Source organism: Trachypithecus francoisi, unplaced genomic scaffold, assembly GCF_009764315.1.
Source record: "Trachypithecus francoisi isolate TF-2019V2 unplaced genomic scaffold, Tfra_2.0 Lachesis_group0, whole genome shotgun sequence".
NCBI classification, from domain to species: domain Eukaryota; kingdom Metazoa; phylum Chordata; class Mammalia; order Primates; family Cercopithecidae; genus Trachypithecus; species Trachypithecus francoisi.
In genome coordinates, this window is record NW_022681453.1 from 53,973,766 (window position 1) to 53,996,491 (window position 22,726).

The following is a 22,726-nucleotide window of genomic DNA, read 5'->3' on the forward strand; positions in this document are numbered from 1 at the left end:
CTGGTCTCAAGGGATGCTCCCACCCCAGTCTGCTGAGTAGCTGGGACTTCAGGCACCTGTCACTGCACCCAGCTTTTTTTTCCCCACCTTTGGTAGAAAAACTGCTATTATTTGTAATCCTACGTTATGGAGAATAGTTTGACAATAGATTTGTCTCTTTCTTTAGCCCTCTCCAACCTTCCAGATAGAACCCCACCCCTAAAGAACACAGGCAAAGAAGATATATCAGCATCAACAATTTATTGCAAACTCCCTAATATCACATGCTGATGGGCTTGAGAATTCACTCAGGAATGTTCCAGGATGGGAGCCAGAAGGTAGAGAGCACCATGAAAGTGCAGCCTGCGAGGCCGGATTGCTGAGGGGCAGACTTCATGCCATTGGAGGGGTACACTTCAGGACCAGTCTGGGTGGGCTAAGCTGCCTTGGGCAGGAAGGAGCTGGGCCACACTAGGAGCCTGAGATTCTCCTTTGGCCAACCCACCCCAGGTTTCCAGTCCCTCCTCTTCACTCAGGTCCTGTGTGGTGAGGGAGGTGTGGGGAGGGAGGTTAGTGGCTCTACAGCTGCCAGGCTTGTGGGCACTACCAGTTAAGCGTGGGGCCCCCAGTCTAGTCCTTCACTGGAGAAAGCTTCCAAGGGCTTGGGCTTTCACTGCAGTATCTTCAGACAGGTCAGGATGAAGGATGAGGCCTTGCCCTTGGGGGGCAGCCCTTCCTCTGTAGCATCGAGGAGCTGCTGCAGGTAACAGGAGGTGCCAAGCATCACGTGGCCCATGGCCTGCATGCTGAAGAGGGCCCAGGGGAGAGCTTCCCTGGGTGGAATGAGAGGGCATGCAAATCAAAACCACAAAGTAGGCTGGGCATAGTGGCTCATGCCTGTAATCCCAGCACTTTGGGAGGCCATGGTGGGTAGGTCACCTGTGGTCAGGAGTTTGAGACCAGCATGGCTAACATGGTAAAACCCCGTCCCTACTAAAAATACAAAAATTAGCCAGGCGTGGTGGTGGGTGCCTGTAATTCCAACTACTTGAGAGCCTGAGGCAGGAGAATTGCTTGAACCCAGGAGGCGGAGGTTGCAGTGAGCCGAGATGGTGCCACTGCATTACAGCCTGGGTGACAGAGCAAGACTCTGTCTCAAAAACATAAAAAACAAAAAACAAAACAAAACAAAAAAAGCTGGGCTCAGTGGCTCATTCCTGTAATCCTAGCACTTTAGGAGGCTGAAGTGGGTGGGTCACTTGAGGTCAGCAGTTTGAGACCAGCCTGGCCAATATGGTGAAACCCTGTCTCTACTAAAAAATACAAAAAATTAGCCAGGCGTGGTGGTGCACATCTGTAATCTCAGCTACTTGGGAGGCTGAGGCATGAGAATCGCTTGAACCTGGGAGACAGAGGTTGTAGTGAGTTGAGATTGCACAACTGCACTCCAGCCTGGGCAACAGAGCGAGACTCCATCTCAAAAATGAATAAATAAGAACAAAACACGAGTGTACCCCCTCCCTGCACCCCCTTATTCCCATGCTGGTCTGGAAGGGATTGGTTTCATTATGTTTGTTTTCTTCATTAATAACATTTGAATACCACTGAGGTGGTAGCACTAAAAGCACTTCATCAATTCTAGAGCGATGTGCAAACAGGAACAGATGCTGCAGATGAGGTCAGGATTAGGGCGAGGACCTGCAATTCCACCTTAACTGAGATGCCCGGATCCTCCCTACTTTCTCATGGGAAACTCCAGCTCATTTCATAAGGCCTTCTATTTTTCTACTACTACTTTGAACCAGCCAGATTGATCTCCATAATGTGGCTCTGCCCCTTGAGACACTCTGTTCTAGACTTTGAGGCTTTTCCAAGTCACCTGCAGTCTAGCTCATGTTCAGAGTGCTGGACATGAAGACATCCATGCCTGGCGTGAGCATGTACTGAGAACTGAACCTGAATCAGGTAGCCCAAAGTCCTAATCCAGTGTTTTTTTTTTTTTTTGAGAAGGACTCTCGCTCTGTCACCCAGGCTGGAGTGCAGTGGCACTATCTCGGCTCACTGCAAGCTCTGCCTCTTGGGTTCACACCATTCTCCTGCCTCAGCCTCCAGAGTAGCTGGGACTACAGGCGCCCGCCACCACACCCGGCTAATTTTTTGTATTTTTAGTAGACAGGATTTCACCGTGTTAGCCAGGATGGTCTTGATATCCTAACCTTGTGATCCGCCCGCCTCAGCCTCCCAAAGTGCTGGGATTACAGGTGTGAGCTACCACGCCCAGCCCTAATCCAGTCTTATTAGCTGGGTGAACTTTAGCAAACTGCTCTAGTTCTGAGCTTCAGCTCCCTTATGGGTAAAATGGGATTGCACCTGCCACCCAGAGTCATGAGGCTGAAATAGCATAAAGCAATTAACATGGGGTTGGATGTTTAGAAAGTAGGGGAAATGAGGAAGCGGGGGCAGGCTCAAGAGCAGCTGGTTGAATGCTAGGCAACTTTGGCTAGGTGCACCGGCTCACGCTTATAATTCCAGCACTTTGGGAGGCCGAGGAGGATGGCTTGAGGCCAGGAGTTTGAGATCAGCCTGGTCTAGCGAGACCTTGTCTCTACAAAAACAGCCAAGCATAGTAGCACACACTTGTGCTACTCAAGAGGACCACTTGAGTCTACGAGGTCGAGGCAGCAATGAGCCATGATTGCACCGCTGCACTGTAGCTTGGATGACAGAGTGAGACGCTGTCTCTAAAAAAAAAAAAAAAAGAATGCTAGACAATTTTAATCAAATACTTATCAAATCTGTTTGAAAGAGATATGTGAGGCCGGGCGCGGTGGCTCAAGCCTGTAATCCCAGCACTTTGGGAGGCCGAGACGGGTGGATCACGAGGTCAGGAGATGGAGACCATCCTGGCTAACACGGTGAAACCCCGTCTCTACTAAAAAATACAAAAAACTGGGCCGGGCGCGGTGGCTCAAGCCTGTAATCCCAGCACTTTGGGAGGCCGAGGCGGGCGGATCACGAGGTCAGGAGATCGAGACCATCCTGGCTAACACGGTGAAACCCCGTCTCTATTAAAAAATACAAAAAACTAGCCAGGCGAGGTGGCGGGCGCCTGTAGTCCCAGCTCCTCGGGAGGCTGAGGCAGGAGAATGGCGTAAACCCGGGAGGCGGAGCTTGCAGTGAGCTGAGATCTGGCCACTGCACTCCAGCCTGGGCGATAGAGCGAGACTCCGTCTCAAAAAAAAAAAAAAAAAAAAAAGAGATATGTGAGGGTCACTCGAGGTGTCTAGTCCTAAGTGGGATAGGGGAGTGGAAAACAAAAGGCAAAGAAGTATTCCCTGGCTGTTGTTCAAACTTTAGTCTTTTATTAATGTTCATTCAATAAGTGAACTTATTGTCTGACTGGGGTGTGGGGGGCAGAAAGACACTTAGAACTATTCACATATACACAGGAAAATACTTTACATTTTCAAGGCTACACCTTAGAAGTACACACACTTCTCAAATAAGGAACTGAGGCTGACAACCTAGCTGACCAACCTTAAAAAGGAATGAAATTCTTCACGCCTGTAATACCAGCACTTTGGGAGGCCGAGTTGGGCGGATCACGAGGTCACGAGTTCAAGACCAACCTGGCCAAGATGGTGAAACCACGTCTCTACTCAAAAAATACAAAAAAATTAGCTGGGCATGGTGGTGGGGGCCCGTAATCTCAGCTACTCGGGATGCTGAGGCAGAGAACTGCTTGAACCTGGGAGGTGGAGGTTGCAGTGAGCCAAAATCGTGCCACCACACTCCAGCCTGGACGACAGAGTGAGACTCCATCTCAAAAAAAAAAAAAAGGAATGAAATTCTGATCCATGCTACAATATGAATGACTCTTGAAAATCCGAAGTGAAGGAAGCCAGAAATGAAGGATAAGTATTGACTGATTCCAGTTCCGTGTGGTACTAGAATTGGCAAACTGATAAGACAGTGGAATGGAGGCTACCAGCGTCTGGAGGGAGGAGGAATGGAGACTTACTTAGAGTTTCAGGGGGACAGAGTTTCTGGTTGGGATGATGCAAGACGTCTGGAAATGGATGGTGGTGATGGCTGCACAACATTGTGAACGTACTTAATGCCACTGAACTGTACACTTAAAATGGTGCAAACGATAGATTTTATGCTATATTATTTATCAGAATTTAAAAAAACCTAGTGATACCACTAAGTCACTAAACTGATTCCAACTTTCTATTGTTTTTTGATACCAACATATCTACTGTGTTTAGGTCTAAGTGTCCCACCTCCCCTAAGTGGACTGAGTTTAAGGTCTGAAATTTATTCTTTTTTTTTTTTTGAGACAGAGTTTTATTCTGTCACCCAGGCTGGAGTGCAATGGTACGATCTCGGCTCACTGCAACCTTCACCTTCCAGGTTCAAGTGATTCTCCTGCCTCAGCCTCCCGAGTAGCTGGGATTATAGGGGTGTGTCACCATGCCCAGATAATTTTTGTATTTTTAGTAGAGACGGGGTTTCACCATGTTGCCCAGGCTGGTCTCGAACTCCTGACCTCAGGTGATTCATTCACCTCGGCCTCCCAAAGTGCTGGGATTACAGGTGTGAGCCACTGCCCCCAGCTGGCCTGAAACTTCTTGTTCATAATTTTGAAATATGCAGACTATTGGTCGTAGTCTGAGGTCAAGAGGTGGCAGGAGATGGTAGTATCCTGGAAGAAGCAGCTGAGGAGGAAAACGGAACTCTCAGCCACAGAACCAGGCTCAAGTCTGTCACCCACTGTTGTCTCTGGCAAGCAGACCCACACAGCCTCAGTTTCCTCATCTGCAGATTGGGTCTGCAGGAGATCAACTAAGAAAGCAAGAAGGTCTGATATGTTCTAGCTACATGTGATCTGGTAGAACTCTTGGGACCCTGGGCAGGATTTCTCAGAAGCCCCTTTGTGAACAGAGATCGCCTGTGTCTTCATTTATTCTACAATCATTTAAATAACTACTATGTGTCAGCATTCACCAAGGTGCTGGAGGCCACAGAAATTCCTGCCCTCATGGAACTTGTTCTGGTATTTTGTTCATCTCTGAATCTGTAGTTACAGCATAGGGCCAGGCACGCAGTGGGCACTTGGGAAACACTGCATGAACTGGGGAAGAATAGACTATTGGAAAGACAGACTAGAAGCCACGCTCTGCTGCTCGCAAGTTTTGTGGCTTTGGACTGATTCGATCACTTCAGCCTCAGTGGCTACATCCACCCAATGGGTAAGGATGCACAGGGCACCACTGGAGCGGCTGAATTTCGGAAACATCACCATGATGGCACTCAGCTTCTAACCTCACATATTCTCATGCTTCCTGAGACACTTGGTTAGGTTTTCAAAATAAGTTTTAAGAAAAGTTCGTTATATAGTACAAATGACTCTGGTCCATAAGATGTGCAAATTAATTCTGTCCTATGGATGGAAGATTATTTCATCCCTCCCATCCCCACGGGAGAAAAAAACTAATTTTGTATGTATACATTTATCTCTTTTTCTCTTCTTTTTAGAGACAAGGTCTCATGCTGTTGCCCAGGCTGGAGTACACACTGGTATGGTCATATCTCACTGCAGCCTCAAACTCCTGGGCTCAAGCAATCCTCCCAACTAGCTGGGATTATGGGCACATACTACCACTGCTCCCAGCGTGCATGCCTCTCACTATGTTGGCCAGGCTGGTCTCAAACTGTGTGTGTGTGTCTCTCACTATGTTGCCCAGGGGTGTGTGTGTGTGTGTGTGTGTGTGTCTCTCTCTATGTTGCCCAGGGGTGTGTGTGTGTGTGCATGTGTCTCTCTCACTATGTTGTCCAGGCTGGTCTCAAACTCCTGGGCTCAAGAGATCCTCCTGCCGTGTGTGTGTGTGTGTGTGTGTGCGCGCACGCACGTGCGCATGCATGTGTCTCTCTCTCTCTCTCTATGTTGCCGAGGCTGGTCTCAAACTCCTGGGTGCAAGAGATCCTCCTGCCTTGACCTCCCAAAGTGCTGGGATTCCTGGTGAGAGCCACGCACCCAGCCTATCTCATCATTCTTACTGGACCTATATATGTGTGGGATTTTGAATTCTCCTTTGAACTGATTGTAACTTCTTGCTAGTTCTCTCATTAATTAATGAATTCAATTAACTATTTGATACACACTTATTTTTTTTTTTTGAGACAGAGTCTCGCTCTGTTGCCCAGGCTGGAGTGCAGTGGCATGATCTCGGCTCACTGCAAGCTCCGCCTCCTGGGTTCATGCCAGCAGTAGCTGGGACTACATGCACCTGCCACTACGCCTGGCTAATTTTTTATATTTTTAGTAGAGACGGGGTTTCACCATGTTAGCCAGGATGGTCTTGATCTCCTAACCTTGTGATCCGCCCGCCTTGGCCTCCCAAAGTGCTGGGATTATAGGTGTGAGCCACTGTGCCTGGGCCCCCGCTTTTTTTTTTTTTTTTGAGACACTCTTGTTCCTTTGCCCAGGCTGGAGTGCAGTGGCACAATCTCGGCTCATTGCAACCTCCGCCTCCTGGGTTCAAATGATTCTCCTGCTTCAGTCTCCTGAGTAGTTGGGATTACAGGCATGCACTGCCATGTCCAGCTAATTTTTGTATTTTTGCAGAGATTGGTTTTGCCATGTTGGCCAGGCTGGTCTCAAACTCCTGACCTTAAGTGGTCCACCCACTTTGGCCTCCCAAAGTGCTGGGATTATAGGCGTGAGCCACCGTGCCTGGCCAACACATGTTCGTTTTTAAAAAACTGACTAGAAGACTACTTAGGAAAACTTCCAATTTCTTTTCTTTCTTTTTTTTTTGAGGTGGAGTCTCACTCTGTTGGCCAGGCTGGAGTGCAGTGGCGCAATCTCGGCTCACTGCAAGCTCTGCCTCCTTGGTTCACGCCATTCTCCTGCCTTAGCCTCCCCAGTAGCTGGGACTACAGGTGCCCACCACCACGCCTGGCTAATTTTTTGTATTTTAGTAGAGATGGGGTTTCACCGTGTTAGCCAGGATGGTCTCGATCTCCTGACCTCGTGATCCACCCGTCTCGGCCTCCCAAAGTGCTAGGATTACAGGCGTGAGCCACCGTGCCCGGCCCTGGAAAACTTCTTATTTCAATGAGAAAATGTAGTTGCTAGAGTGGAAAGTAGTCATAAAAACAAAATGCATCCAGGTTTCACCAGGAGGAACATGTGCACCCTTGGGCACACGCCAGTGTCGTCCATAGCAGCACTTCGAGAGCCCATCAGGCTCCATGTTGTCTGATACAGGCTATACTTTGTCAGCACCAATGCCAGACCCAGGTGCTGACAAGGCTGAGTCCATGTGAACAGACAGGGGCTCTCCCATTGCCTGTACCCACCCTGTCCCCAGGAAATCCCCATTCGCTTACTTCACGATGCGTCTGGCCCCACAGCAGTGCAGATCGTAGGAAAGGGAGTACGTATCATAAAAAGTCACCTTCACGTTCAGGCAGCCAATGAAGTCTTGTGGGTTCAGCTTGTACAGGTCAAAGGTTACACAGTCCACATCAATCTTCTGGCAGGCTTATGGGAGAGGGACTGTGGGTGCCTTATCCCCTGCATCGAGACAAGTAGATGGTTAGCACCTCTTGAAGACTCTCTACCTATGCTTATGATATGCTTATGATTACTGCATTCCAGCCTATTAGTCACTGCAGTATTAGATAGTGGTGACGGTTGCACAACTTTGTGAATATACTAAAAAACCCTGAATTGTACACTTTTAGAGGGTAACTTTTAGAGGAAGGAAACCATAGCACAATTAAAAGTTAAATGTGACATTATATTTTATTGGACAATATTCTTCTAGACTATGAATCCTGAAACCAGGAGCCAAGAGGTACCAAGATAAAGTCTCTGGGTAGTGATTCCACAGCAGACCGCCTGGGCTCCAGTTCCACCTCATAGACCCCAGCCCGCTTGTTCTTTCCCTGGCAGCCAAGGAGCTTTGATGGGGGGCTTCCCAGACTGGCTCTGTGGCTCCACAGGGATGGCAGAAGCATCACTGACCTTATTCCCCAGCTCCAGCCTGGGTGACAGAGCGAGACAATGTTTCAAAAAAATAAATAAATAAAATTCTGACAGGTATTAAACCAAAGCTGAAAAATACATGAATAAAATATATCAGATTAGGTTTGGGGACAGAATGTGTGTAAAAAAGGCCGGGCGCGGTGGCTCAAGCCTGTAATCCCAGCACTTTGGGAGGCTGAGATGGGCGGATCACGAGGTCAGGAGATCGAGACCATCCTGCCTAACCCGGTGAAACCCCGTCTCTACTAAAAAATACAAAAAAACTAGCCAGGCGAGGTGGCAGGTACCTGTAGTCCCAGCTACTTGGGAGGCTGAGGCAGGACAATGGCGTACACCTGGGAGGCGGAGCTTGCAGTGAGCTGAGATCCGGCCACTGCACTCCAGCCTGGGAGACAGAGTGAGACTCCGTCTCAAAAAAAAAAAAAAAAAAGAATGTGTGTAAAAAATGGTTCTCAGGCCAGTCACAGTGGCTCAAGCCTGTAATCCCAGCACTTTGGGAGGCCGAGATGGGCGGATCACAAGGTCAGGAGATCGAGATCATCCTGGCTAACCCGGTGAAACCCCGTCTCTACTAAAAAATACAAAAAATTAGCCGGGCAAGGTGGCGGGCGCCTGTAGTCCCAGCTACTCGGGAGGCTGAGGCAGGAGAATGGCGTAAACCTAGGAGGCGGAGCTTGCAGTGAGCCGAGATAGCCACTGCACTCCAGCCTGGGCGACAGAGCCAGACTCCGTCTCAAAAAAAAAAAAAAAAAAAATGGTTCTCAAACTTGAAGAATATACTACTGACTTTTTGGAAAGGAAAACACACAGATTCTTTTTTTTTTTTTTTTTTTTTGAGACGGAGTCTTGCTCTGTCGCCCAGGCTGGAGTGCAGTGGCCGGATCTCAGCTCACTGCAAGCTCCGCCTCCCGGGTTTACGCCATTCTCCTGCCTCAGCCTCTGGAGTAGCTGGGACTACAGGCGCCCGCCACCTCGCCCGGCTAGTTTTTGTATTTTTAGTAGAGATGGGGTTTCACCGTGTTAGCCAGGATGGTCTCGATCTCCTGACCTCGTGATCCACCCGTCTCGGCCTCCCAAAGTGCTGGGATTACAGGCTTGAGCCACCGCGCCCGGCGACACAGATTCTTAAGAATGTGGAACTCTGGTTTGAGAAGTACCGAGTTTAAAGTTTTATTCTAAGAAAATGTCTTTTAGGCCTGGTACAGTGGCTCACACCTATAATCCCAGCACTGTGGGAGTCTGAGATGGGAGGATCCCTTGAGCCCGGGAGTTTGAGACCAACTGGGCAACACAGCAAGACCCTGTCTCTGCAAAAAATAAATAGAAGATGTCTTTCAGTTGCAAATTACAAAGCTTTATAACAGTACAAGGACTTATTTTTAGATATTCATGAAAATAAAAATACAAAATTAAAAATTTCTTACAGAATTTGCAAACTTTAGTAACAGCTATTGAGTGTTTAGAAAATACAGGATAATTTAAGATTGCTTATTTACGGTCCAGAAATACCACAGGGTCATGATATTCAACCTCATTTCTTTTTTTTTTTTTTTTTTTTTTTTTGAGACAGAGTCTTGCTCTGCCCCCAGGCTGGAGTGCAGTGGCGCGATCTCAGCTCACTGCAAGCTCCGCCTCCCGGGTTCACGCCATTCTCCTGCCTCAGCCTCCCGAGTAGCTGGGACTACAGGTGCCCTCCACCTCGCCCGGCTAATTTTTTTGTATTTTTTTAGTAGAGACGGGGTTTCACCGTGTTAGCTTGGATGGTTTCGATCTCCTGACCTCGTGATCCGCCCGTCTCGGCCTCCCAAAGTGCTGGGATTACAGGCTTGAGCCACCGCGCCCAGCGTCAACCTCATTTCTATAAAACTATTGAACAGTGTAAATATAGGAGATCTAGAATAATTTCTTTTGATTACACTGCCTGGAAAGGTCTTAAATTATCGTAGACTGAACAAGTGTTTTTTCGTTTGTTTTTCTGGAGACAAGGTCTTGATTTGTCACCCAGGCTGGACCAAAGAGGTCGAGGCTGCAGTGATTGAGGCTGCAATCACAGTGGTGCGATCATGGCTCACAGCAGCCTTGACCTCCTGGGCTCAAGTGATCCTCCCGCCTCAGTCTCCCGAGTAGCTGGGACTACAGGCACACGCCATTGCACCTGGCTAATGTTTAAATTTTTTTGTGGAGACAGTGGTCTCCTAGGCTGCCTAGGCTGGTCTCGAACTCCAGGGCTCAAGCGATTCTCCTGCCTCAGCCTCCTGAAGTATTGAGATTACAGGCGAGAGCCACCACGCCTGGCTGTGAACAAGTTTTTTGATGGCCTATCATGTGCCTTGTACTCTGCCGCATGCTATTGGGTACAGTATAAGACAAGGTCATGACCCCGCTCTCAGAGTTTCAAGTGATAAAATATGTAAAGGGAAAAATAATAGATACTATTAATCTAGTGCTTAGGATGTGCCAGGTACAGTCATATAAGATCATATATATGAAGAAATCAGCCTAAAATTCTTCACTTGGCTGGGTGTGGTGGCTCACGCCTGTAATCCCAGCACTTTGGGAGGCTGAGGCAGGTGGATCACTAGAGTCCAGGAGTTAGAGACCAGCCTGGGCAACATAGTGAGTCCCTGTTTCTGCAAACAAACAAAAGTTCACAACGTGTCATGGTGTGTGCCTGTAGTCCTAGCTACTTGGGAGACTAAGATGGGAGGATGACTTGAGCTCCAGAGGTCAAGGTTGCTGTGAGCCAAGATTGTGCCACTGCACTCCAGCCTGGAAAACAGAGTAAGACCCTGTCTCAAAAAGAAAAAAAAAAAAGAAAAAATCCTTCACTAGTTTCCTTTTGCTCTTAAGACAACGATCAAAATACAGTGGGACCCAGCTGGGCACGGTTTCTCACGCCTGTAATCCCAGCACTTTGGGAGGCTGAGGCAGTTGGATCATCTGATGTCAGGAATTCGAGACCAGCCTGGCCAACATGGTGAAACCCCATCTCTACTAAAAATACAAAAATTAGCTGGGCATGGTGGTGCGTGCCTGTAACCCCAGTTACTCGGGAGGCTGAGGCAGGAGAATCGTTTGAACTCAGGAGGCAGAGGTTGCAATGAGCTGGGATCACGCCACTGTACTCCAGCCTGTGCGACAGAGTGAGACTCCCATCTCAAAAAACAAACAAACAAACAAAATAAAAAACAGTGGGACCAGATGATTTTGTATAGTCTGGCTCTTGCACACCTCTGAAGTCTTGTTTTCACCGCATTTTCTGTACTTCTCCTTCTCCCAGTCATATGGCCTTTGCTCAGGTCCTCAGAGGCAGAGTGTTTACTTCTATGAGGCTTTTGCCCATTTTGTTTACACCAGCACTTTGCCAAGGTAATCCTCACTCATCCCGAAGAGTCCAGCTTAATCCTACATCCTCAGCAAACCCATCTCTCAGATCTTGACTTCCCAGATGTGAACCATCACCTCCCACTTATGCACTCCTCCAATACCATCCATCTCTCTTCCTAGGACACGATAATTGAATTTCACATTTATTCCTCTGGTTATTTGGTTAATGTTTTTCTCCCTCACTAGACTTTGACCGTCATAAGATACGTGTATTTCGATCACCGTTCTTCAGGTCACCTGGCACTTAGAAGTTCAAGAAATATTTGTTCAATGAAAGAATAAATCTACCCTTGAACAGAATATGAATAGAGACTTAGGGAATTTAAGTGACTTGCCCAAGATCCCATGGCTAATAAGTGGCAGAGATGGGATTGAACCCATGTGTTCAACTCCAGAGCTTAAGTTTTTACCAATTACTCTAGACCCAGTGCTTCTTAGACTGTCAATGGTGAAGGGCCAGTTTTGGGGTTTTTTGTTTTTTAAATTTCTAATCTCTCGTAGGCTAATACTTTTGTAAAATATTTTGATCATGTATTTGGATGTTGTGACAATGTCAAACTATTATAAAAGTCTCTAAATCCTTACTCTCAATGTCTGTGCTTATCACAGACCAGCACTGGAACATTGACCACACTTTGAGTATCTTTAGCACCCAGGGAGCAGAATGTATTACATGTTGCCTCTGTAGCCCTGTAGATAAAGTAGAGAACTGTATAGCATAATGAGCTCAGGAGGAAAGTGGAGAGAATTCCATGAGGGCCCCAAGCATTGGGAAAAGCTTCGTGGAGATGCTGAGGCTTGAAGAAGGTGTTAAGGCATGATGGAGTAGAACTTGGAAAGGAAAGGGCACTGGAACATTCCCAGCATATGGAGAAGCTAGAATATGAGTAGTGTGACAAGGGAGACCCCAGCGGTACTGACTGCTTAGAACAAGGGGTTTGTATTGAGTAGAGAGAGAAAGCCAAGCAGTTTTTATATGTTCATTTCTGTCCATAATTTTTTTTCATGTTTTAAGATTTCTATTAATTTAAGGACCTTTTCTTCCTTTCCCCCTTTAATGAACTTTTGAGTACCTAGAAAAAAATTAGTATTTCAATCTCTGTTTTGTCATTTGCATCTTAGCAACACCCATTTGTTGCATAACCCTTTTTTTTTTTTTTTTTTAATTGAGACAGGGTCTCCACTGTCGCCCAGGTTGGAGAGCAGTGGCACCATCTCAGCTCACTGCAACCTCTGCCTCGAGTGCTCAGGTGAGCCTTCTACCTCAGCCTCCTGAGTAGCTGGGACCATAGGCACGTGCTACCAGCCCAGCTAATTTTTTTTCTTTTCTTTTTTTGGGGGATCAGGGTCTTGCTATGTTGCCCAGGCTGGGCTCACACTCCTGGGCATAAGTGATCCACCTGCCTTCACCTTCAAAAGTGCTGGGATTAGAGATGTGAACCACCACACCTGGCCTAGCACAATATTTAATGATGAACTACGGTTCTAATAGTTAAGTTCCCCTAGTAATTTCATTTATTCAATAAATGTTTACTGAGAGCTTTCTAACAGTCTGACTCCCAGGTAGAATTTCTGTTTGTCCATCAGATAGCAACCCTCTCAAGGCCTGTTCTCATTTCTCTGTAGGTAATAAGAAATTCCTTCTTTTATCCTCACTCTTCTCCCTTTGTCCTGACCCCAGATCTCCTGAGCAGTGTCCAGCTATTCTTTTCACTCAGAGAAGGCGTCTTCCTAGCTTATTATCAAATAAGCAAAAGCTGGATGTAATGTCCCAAATGTACCTTCCTCTGAAATATTTATTTGTTCAGAAACATAGTCACTTCTGAAAAATACTTTTCTGAAAACCTAATTGTTAAGTTAAATATGTTTATGGTGGTTTCAAAGATACTTGTATTTTGGAAAGTTTCCACACAGAGCTGTTGCCAAATAGGCCCTCTCTTGTGTTTAAATAGTTGTTCTACTTGACTCTCCGATTTTCTTCTAGTGTTTCACTTTTAAAAATCTCATTGTGTTGGTTGTATTTTTCAGTCAAGTCCTAATTCGAAGCAGAGTCCTCAGGGAAAATGGAAAATACATTCCCAAACAGGTACTCATTTATCTTTTATTAAAAAGCTCGACAATTCACTGTTGGGCAGTAGATATCTGAATGTTTTATAAGGGGACTTTGGGGAAAGCTGAAGGTTGGCAACTTAGTAATTAAGCTGTGGCCTGGTGGTGTTTGCTGTCATGGTGACCTCACCCTTCTTAGGAAGTTGTTTTTAAATATGACTCAACTAAAGTGTCAGGTCGCCTGCCAAGCAGGCTGACAGCTCCGAGCGGAACAGCATATCCTAAAGGCCTTCTGACTAAGCCCCTGGGGAGTAATTTGACAATTTGCTGTGTCATAGCTCTTAGACTTAAAATACTTTTTTTCTCCTACTAGTCTTTCTTGACATGAAAATATTACTTCAACAACCCAGAGGATGGATTTTTCAAAAAAACTAAAAGGAAGGTAGTGCCGCCTTCTCCTATGACTGGCATGTTTGTTCCCTTCACTCATCTTTAAGGAAGATTTTTAACATGGGTATTTGAGTGGGGTGGGGTGAGTAGGGGAGAGGGCAGGGAGGGTGTCGTTTTATTTAAATGTTAAATTGCAGAAGATAGTAATCTTAGACCTTAGAAATCATCTGGCCGGGCGCGGTGGCTCAAGCCTGTAATCCCAGCACTTTGGGAGGCCGAGACGGGCGGATCACGAGGTCAGGAGATCGAGACCATCCTGGCTAACACGGTGAAACCCCGTCTCTACTAAAAAATATAAAAAAAAAAATTAGCCGGGCGAGGTGGCGGGCGCCTGTAGTCCCAGCTACTCGGGAGGCTGAGGCAGGAGAATGGCGTGAACCCGGGAGGCGGAGCTTGCAGTGAGCTGAGATCCGGCCACAGCACTCTAGCCTGGGCGACAGAGCGAGACTCCATCTCAAAAAAAAAAAAAAAAATCATCTAATATAGGAATCTATGGAAGCGGAATTACGTTTTCAGTCAAAAAGCAAATCATATAGCTGACAAGGGTCTAATATGAAGAATATATGAAGAACGTTTACAGCTGAACAAGAAAAAGACAACCCAATTAAAAAATAGGCAAAGAATTTGAGTAGATATTTCTCTGAAGAAGATACACAGTGGCCAATAAACACATGAAAAGATGCTTGGCCGGGCGCATTGGGTCATGCTTCTAATCTTAGCACTTTGGGAGATGGAGGCAGGTGCATTGCTTGAGCCCAGGAGTTCAAGACCAGCCTGGGTAACATGGTGAAACACCATTTCTACAAAAAAATACAAAAATTAGCTGGGAATGGTGGTGCGTGCCCGTAGTCTTAGCTACTTGGGAGACTGAGCTGGGAAGATCACTTGAGCCTAGGAGGTTGATGCTGCAGTGAGCCGTGGTGGCACCACTGCAATTCAGCCTTGGTGAGAAAGTGAGACCCTGTTTCAGAAAAAAAAGGCTCAGCATCATTAATCATTAGGAGACTGCAAATCAAAATCACTTCATCCACTAAAAAGTAGATATAAGGCTAAGTGTCATGGCTCACGCTTGTAATCCAAGCACTTTAGGAGGCCTTGGTAGGAGGATTGCCTGAGCACCCAGGAGTTCAAGAACAGCCTTGGCAACATGGTGAGATCCTGTCTCTATTTAAAAGAAAAAAAGAAAAATGAAAGAAGATATAAAAAGGATTTTTGGCTAAAATACAGACAATAAAAGCATCAGTGAGGATGTCAGGAGACTGGAGTTCTCATACACTGCTAGAGGGGATGTAAAATGATGCAGCCACTTTGGAAAACAGTTTGGCACCTCCTCAAAGTTAAACATAGGCCCATTGTGGTGGCTCATGCTTGTAATCCCAGCATTTTGGGAGGCTGATGGGGAGGATTACTTGAGCACAGGAGTTTGAGACCAGCCTGGCAACAAAGCAGTACCCTGTCTCCACCAAAAAAAAAAAAAACTTAGCTTGGCTACATGGCACAAGCCTGTAATCTCAGCTACTTGGGAGGCTAAAGTGAGAGGATCGCTTGAGCCCAGGAGGCCAAGGCTGCAGTGAGCTGTGATTATACCACCACATTTCAACCTGGGTTAAAAAGCAGGCCCTGTTTCCAGAAAAAAAAAAATTTAAACATTCTCATTTATAAACTCAATGTAAATAAATCCTAGATGAAGGAAGCATAAATCAGCTGCATATCAAGAAGAATGTGCGATATACAAATGCAGTTCAGCAATTCTACTCCTAGGTATATGCCCAGGAGAATTGAAAACATGCTGCTATGAGTTTTTGTGTACAAGTTTTTATACGAAAACATATGGTTTTCATATAAACATTTATATGAAACATTTATATGAAAAAGTATGGTTTTCATATAAAAACCTGTCATAAAAACTCATAGTAGCATTATTCATAATAGTCAAAATAGTCATAATAGTCAAAAAGAAACAATCCAAGTATTCATCCATTGATAGATTTTAAAATCTGGTATATCTATATAGTAGAATATATTTAGCCAAAAAAAAGAATCATGTCCAGGCATGATAGCACATGCCTGTAATCCCAGCATTTTGGGAGGCCAAAGTAGGAGGATACCTTGAGGCCAGGAGTTTGAGACCAGCCTGAGCAACATAGCCAGACACTGTCTCTACAAAAACATACAAACCAGGCAGGTGTAATGGCATTGATGCACCTGTAGTCCCAGCTCCTTGGCAGGCTGAGACAGGAGGGTTGTGCCCAAGAGTTCGAGGCTGCAATGGGCTATGATTATGTCATATGCAATGACATGCTCTCTGCTCACTGCAACCTCTGCCTCCCAGGTTCAAGAGATTCTCCAGCCTCAGCCTGCAGAGTAGCTAGGACTAGAGGCACGCATCACCACACCTGGCTAATTTTTGTATTTTTAGTAGAGATGGGGTTTCGTCAAGTTGGCCAGGCTAGTCTTAAACTCCTGACCTCAGGTAATCTGCCTGTCTCAGCCTCCTAAAGAGCTGGGATTAGGCCGGGCGCGGTGGCTCAAGCCTGTAATCCCAGCACTTTGGGAGGCCGAGACGGGCGGATCACGAGGTCAGGAGATTGAGACCATCCTGGCTAACTCGGTGAAACCCCGTCTCTACTAAAAAATATAAAAAAAAAAATTAGCCGGGCGAGGTGGCGGGCGCCTGTAGTCCCAGCTACTCGGGAGGCTGAGGCAGGAGAATGGCGTGAACCCGGGAGGCGGAGCTTGCAGTGAGCTGAGATCCGGCCACAGCACTCTAGCCTGGGCGACAGAGCGAGACTCCATCTCAAAAAAAAAAAAAAAAATCATCTAATATAGGAATCTATGGAAGCGGAATTACGTTTTCAGTCAAAAAGCAAATCATATAGCTGACAAGGGTCTAATATGAAGAATATATGAAGAACGTTTACAGCTGAACAAGAAAAAGACAACCCAATTAAAAAATAGGCAAAGAATTTGAGTAGATATTTCTCTGAAGAAGATACACAGTGGCCAATAAACACATGAAAAGATGCTTGGCCGGGCGCATTGGGTCATGCTTCTAATCTTAGCACTTTGGGAGATGGAGGCAGGTGCATTGCTTGAGCCCAGGAGTTCAAGACCAGCCTGGGTAACATGGTGAAACACCATTTCTACAAAAAAATACAAAAATTAGCTGGGAATGGTGGTGCGTGCCCGTAGTCTTAGCTACTTGGGAGACTGAGCTGGGAAGATCACTTGAGCCTAGGAGGTTGATGCTGCAGTGAGCCGTGGTGGCACCACTGCAATTCAGCCTTGGTGAGAAAGTGAGACCCTGTTTCAGAAAAAAAAGGCTCAGCATCATTAATCATTAGGAGACTGCAAATCAAAATCACTTCATCCACTAAAAAGTAGATATAAGGCTAAGTGTCATGGCTCACGCTTGTAATCCAAGCACTTTAGGAGGCCTTGGTAGGAGGATTGCCTGAGCACCCAGGAGTTCAAGAACAGCCTTGGCAACATGGTGAGATCCTGTCTCTATTTAAAAGAAAAAAAGAAAAATGAAAGAAGATATAAAAAGGATTTTTGGCTAAAATACAGACAATAAAAGCATCAGTGAGGATGTCAGGAGACTGGAGTTCTCATACACTGCTAGAGGGGATGTAAAATGATGCAGCCACTTTGGAAAACAGTTTGGCACCTCCTCAAAGTTAAACATAGGCCCATTGTGGTGGCTCATGCTTGTAATCCCAGCATTTTGGGAGGCTGATGGGGAGGATTACTTGAGCACAGGAGTTTGAGACCAGCCTGGGCAACAAAGCAGTACCCTGTCTCCACCAAAAAAAAAAAAAACTTAGCTTGGCTACATGGCACAAGCCTGTAATCTCAGCTACTTGGGAGGCTAAAGTGAGAGGATCGCTTGAGCCCAGGAGGCCAAGGCTGCAGTGAGCTGTGATTATACCACCACATTTCAACCTGGGTTAAAAAGCAAGGCCCTGTTTCCAGAAAAAAAAAAATTTAAACATTCTCATTTATAAACTCAATGTAAATAAATCCTAGATGAAGGAAGCATAAATCAGCTGCATATCAAAGAAGAATGTGCGATATACAAATGCAGTTCAGCAATTCTACTCCTAGGTATATGCCCAGGAGAATTGAAAACATGCTGCTATGAGTTTTTGTGTACAAGTTTTTATACGAAAACATATGGTTTCATATAAACATTTATATGAAACATTTATATGAAAAAGTATGGTTTTCATATAAAAACCTGTCATAAAAACTCATAGTAGCATTATTCATAATAGTCAAAATAGTCATAATAGTCAAAAAGAAACAATCCAAGTATTCATCCATTGATAGATTTTAAAATCTGGTATATCTATATAGTAGAATATTATTTAGCCAAAAAAAAAGAATCATGTCCAGGCATGATAGCACATGCCTGTAATCCCAGCATTTTGGGAGGCCAAAGTAGGAGGATACCTTGAGGCCAGGAGTTTGAGACCAGCCTGAGCAACATAGCCAGACACTGTCTCTACAAAAACATACAAACCAGGCAGGTGTAATGGCATTGATGCACCTGTAGTCCCAGCTCCTTGGCAGGCTGAGACAGGAGGGTTGTGCCCAAGAGTTCGAGGCTGCAATGGGCTATGATTATGTCATATGCAATGACATGCTCTCTGCTCACTGCAACCTCTGCCTCCCAGGTTCAAGAGATTCTCCAGCCTCAGCCTGCAGAGTAGCTAGGACTAGAGGCACGCATCACCACACCTGGCTAATTTTTGTATTTTTAGTAGAGATGGGGTTTCGTCAAGTTGGCCAGGCTAGTCTTAAACTCCTGACCTCAGGTAATCTGCCTGTCTCAGCCTCCTAAAGAGCTGGGATTAGGCCGGGCGCGGTGGCTCAAGCCTGTAATCCCAGCACTTTGGGAGGCCGAGACGGGCGGATCACGAGGTCAGGAGATTGAGACCATCCTGGCTAACTCGGTGAAACCCCGTCTCTACTAAAAAAAAAAAAAAAAAAAAAAACCAGCCGGGCGAGGTGGCGGGCGCCTGTAGTCCCAGCTACTCGGGAGGCTGAGGCAGGAGAATGGCGTAAATCCGGGAGGCGGAGCTTACAGTGAGCTGAGATCCGGCCACTGCACTCCAGCCTGGGCGACAGAGCGAGACTCCGTCTCAACAAAAAAAAAAAAAAAAAAAAAAAAAAAGAGCTGGGATTACATGCCTGAGCCACTGCACCCTGTCAGAAAATTTTTAGTTAAGTTTTGAAGCAGCAAAAGCCTAATCATTTAAGAAACCAAACATTCACTTTGTGATCACTCAGGCTAATGGACTTTTTTTTTTTTTAATGACAGTCTCACTCACTCTGTTGCCCAGGCTGAAGTGCAGTGGTGCGATCTCTGCTCACTGCAACCACTGCCTCCCAGGTTTAAGTGGTTCTCCTGCCTCAGCTTCCCAAGTTGCTGGGATTACAGGTGTATGCCACTACGCCAAGCTAATTTTTGTATTTTTAGTAGAGACGGGGTTTCGCCATGTTGGCCAGTCTGGGCTCAAACCCTTGACCTCAGGTGATCCACCCGCCTTGGCCTCCCAAAGTGCTGGGATTACAGGCATGAGACCCCACACCTGGCACTAACAGAATTTTTTTTTTTTTGAAAGAGAGTCTCGCTCTGTTGCCCAGGCTGGAGTGCAATGGCGTGATACCGGCTCACAGCAACCTCCACCTCCTGGATTCAAGCAATTCTCCTGCCTCAGCCTCCTAAGTAGCTGGGGTTACAGGTGTGTGCCACCACACCCAGCTAATTTTCAGTATTTTTAGTAGAGATGGGGCTTCACCGTGTTAGCTAGGATGGTCTTGATCTCCTGACCTTGTGATCTGCCCACCTCGGCCTCTCAAAGTGCTGGGATTACAGGTATGAGCCAGCACGCCAGGCTGCTAATGGACATTTATAGTATATTTAGAAAAATGTTTTACCCCACTGGGCACAGTGGCTCATGCCTCTAATCCCAGCATTTTGGAAGGCTGAGATGGAAGGATCACTTGAGACCAGGAGTTTGAGACCAGCCTGGGAAACAGAGGACACCCCATCTTTGCAAAAAATTTAAAGATTAGCTGAACATGGTAGCACATACTTATAGTCCCGGCTACTTGAGAGGCTGAGGTCGGAGGATCCTTGAGCCTGAGATGTTGAGGCTGTAGTAAGCCTTGACTGTGCCAGTGCTCTCCAGCCTGGGTGCAACAGCAAGACTTGTCTCTTAAAAACAAAAAAGAAAAAAATAAGTTTTACAACTGAAACACACCTTTTTATTGGACTTAGGCTGGTTCAGTGTGTACAGCATTTTACCCAAGTCAAATGATAACTTGATGAGGCTCAACCGCCCCATGTCAGAGCTGGCATAATCCAACTACCTCACTTATGGGACAGAACAATTATGAGCAGAGACATTGAGTTTTCTCTAGAGCAGCGGTTGGTTCTTCATGGGGGTGGTACTGCCCTCTAGGGGGCCTTATGGTAATCTGTGGAAATTTTTGATTGTTAAAATGATGGAACTGTGGGGAAAAATCATGTAACTGTCATTTGTATGATGCAAGAGATGAGTATCCCTCAGTCCTGGGGACAGTCACATAATACAAAGAATTTTCCCATGTCCCATGACTTTTGAATATCTCACCAAATCGTTTTGTTTTGAGGAGTCTTGCTCTGTTGCCCAGGCTGGACCCCAGTGGAGCGATCTCTGCTCACTGTAACCTCTGCTCCCTGGGTTTAAGCAATTGTCCTGCCTCAGCCTCCTGAGTAGCTGGGACTACAGGTGTGCGCCACTATGCCTGGCTAATTATTGTATTTTTAGTAGAGATGAGGTTTCACCATGTTGGCCAGGCTGGTCTCAAACTCCTGACTTCAAGAGATCTGACTGCCTTTGCCTCCCAAAATGCTGGGATTACAGGCGTGTACCACTGTGCCCAGCTGTTACATTCCTTCTTAAGAAAATATTCTTGGCTGGGCGTGATGGCTCACACCCCATCTCTACTAAAATACAAAAATTAGCCAGGCGTGGTGGCACATGCCTGTAATCCCAGCTACTGAAGAGGCTGAGGCAGAAGAATTGCTTGAGGTAGGGAGATGGAGATTGCAGTTAGCCAAGATGACACCACTGGACTCTAGGCTGGGCAACAGAGTGACGCTCCAGTCTCCAAAAAAAAAAAAAAGTTCTTGTATGTAGACTACACTAACTGTGAATTTCATTTTAGGGTTACAAAAGAGAGCACTGGATCTCCATTTCACAGAAGACAAAAGTGAAACACAGAGATAACAGGTAAGGTCACCCTGTCAGTGGGGGACGAGACATGAACCTAGACAAATTGACATAACTCCTGCACTTTCTTGCCCAAGGTCACGGCGGTGTGAGGTAGGCAGGAGAAGGGAGGGCGCTGACCTGTCATATACTTGTTCCTGGGTGAGCTTCTTGTCGCTCTGCAGTAGGATGGACACGTAGTGGCGGATCATGCCTACGAAGAAACTGATAACGATGGGTAGGACCACCCAAAGGCAGATGTTGGAGTCGAACAACAGTTCTGGCCCTGCCATCTTCACTGAAAGCTGCCTGCCAGCCGGTGATGGGCGAGCTTCTCTTCACCGGGGCGCAGTTGCTTCTCTTTGACTTCGCCTCCGGGCCTTCTCAAGCCCCTATTCCCGGCTAGCCCAGAACTGGGCTGCAGCTGTGAGCCCAGCCTACCGCCTTCAGGGGGTCGGCCTGGCATTCCACTTCCGGCGCGGAAGTTGACGTCACGTCACGGCGCGCCTCGGTGGCGTCGGGCATGGCGGGAAAGTCGAAAACGACGGGCGGCGACGGCTTCTCGGTGAGTTAGTGGAGCAGTGGTCGTAGTCTCTTGAGGCCCCGCTCCCCTGCGGCCTAATCTCTAAGTCCGAGCCGCGGTCGGAGTTCTCCTCTGGGGCTCCGCGCCCCGAACCTCGGCTTCCTCATCTGCCCTGAGATAGGATAATCCCCACAGGTACCTTTCTGCGTCGTTAAAATGAGGAAACGAGAAAGGCTTTTACCCTCACCCCCTTCCCGAAGAACTAGTTCAGGCAGTCGGCCTCATCTCACGTCTGCTGGGCTTTTCTGGAAGCCAGATAGTATTGCACGTGTTAAAGGCGGGTGCCTGGAAGCCGGACGTCCTGACTTGCCTTAGTTTTTCCATCTGCAAGATGGCTGATAATGGTTATCCGTATTAACCGAAGCGGCGACAAATAAAAAGCTTAGCACAGCGCCCGGTACCTCGTAAATGTTAACCATTATTATAAGTCATTATTATCATCAAGAGTAAGTATAGGTGGTGAAGAGCACAGGTGCTGGAGCCAGACTGCCCGAGTTAGAATCCCAGTTCCGCCCGGGATGATGAGAAGAATAATGGTACCCACCTCAAAAAGTTTTGTGGGAAATTAATGAATTATTAAATATAAAGTACTTGAAACAGTTCTTGTTAACTTGTAGCGTTTCCCCTGCCAGCTTTTCTCACTCTGAATATTCTCAGAAATTTTCTTTATGCTGGTAACTATGCTGGGCAGTAGGGGCATTGAGTAGGTGAGACTGGGTCCCTGCTCTCAAAGAGCTCCAGTCTAGTGTGAGGTAAGGTCCCCCCTTAGATATACCCTGTGGAGCAGGGAAGCTGCAGTAGCAAACTCCCTTAGGGATAGGAGGAACGCTTTTCAAGGAAGATGACATTTGATTGAATGTTTACGTCTGAGTAGAAATTTCCAGGCAGGCCGGGCGCGGTGGCTCAACCCTGTAATCCCAGCACTTTGGGAGGCCGAGACGGGCGGATCACGAG

General features: G+C 46.6%; 1 protein-coding gene and 1 pseudogene across 13 annotated transcripts in view; one reads left to right on the forward strand and one right to left on the reverse strand.

Annotated features, from left to right (window-relative positions):
• Positions 1–224: 224 nt before the first annotated feature.
• On the reverse strand, positions 225–21,714 carry LOC117078115 (annotated as a pseudogene). Its single transcript, XR_004434927.1, has 3 exons — positions 21,631–21,714; positions 7,378–7,564; positions 225–812 (listed from the first exon to the last, which is right to left on the reverse strand). The product of XR_004434927.1 is annotated as a cell death activator CIDE-3-like (transcript).
• The window catches only part of FANCD2 (FA complementation group D2), a 97,475-nt gene continuing 76,623 nt past the window's right edge, over positions 1,875–22,726 (forward strand). For 3 of the 12 annotated variants that reach the window (XR_004437006.1, XM_033210632.1, XM_033210638.1), the window contains exon 1: positions 21,044–21,754. The gene's annotated coding sequence lies outside the window, so the exon portion shown is untranslated. Of the gene's footprint in view, positions 1,945–12,804; positions 13,512–21,043; positions 21,908–22,726 lie in introns of those variants that run through there. The other 9 variants (XM_033210636.1, XM_033210639.1, XM_033210640.1 and 6 more) reach the window with 6 other exon arrangements.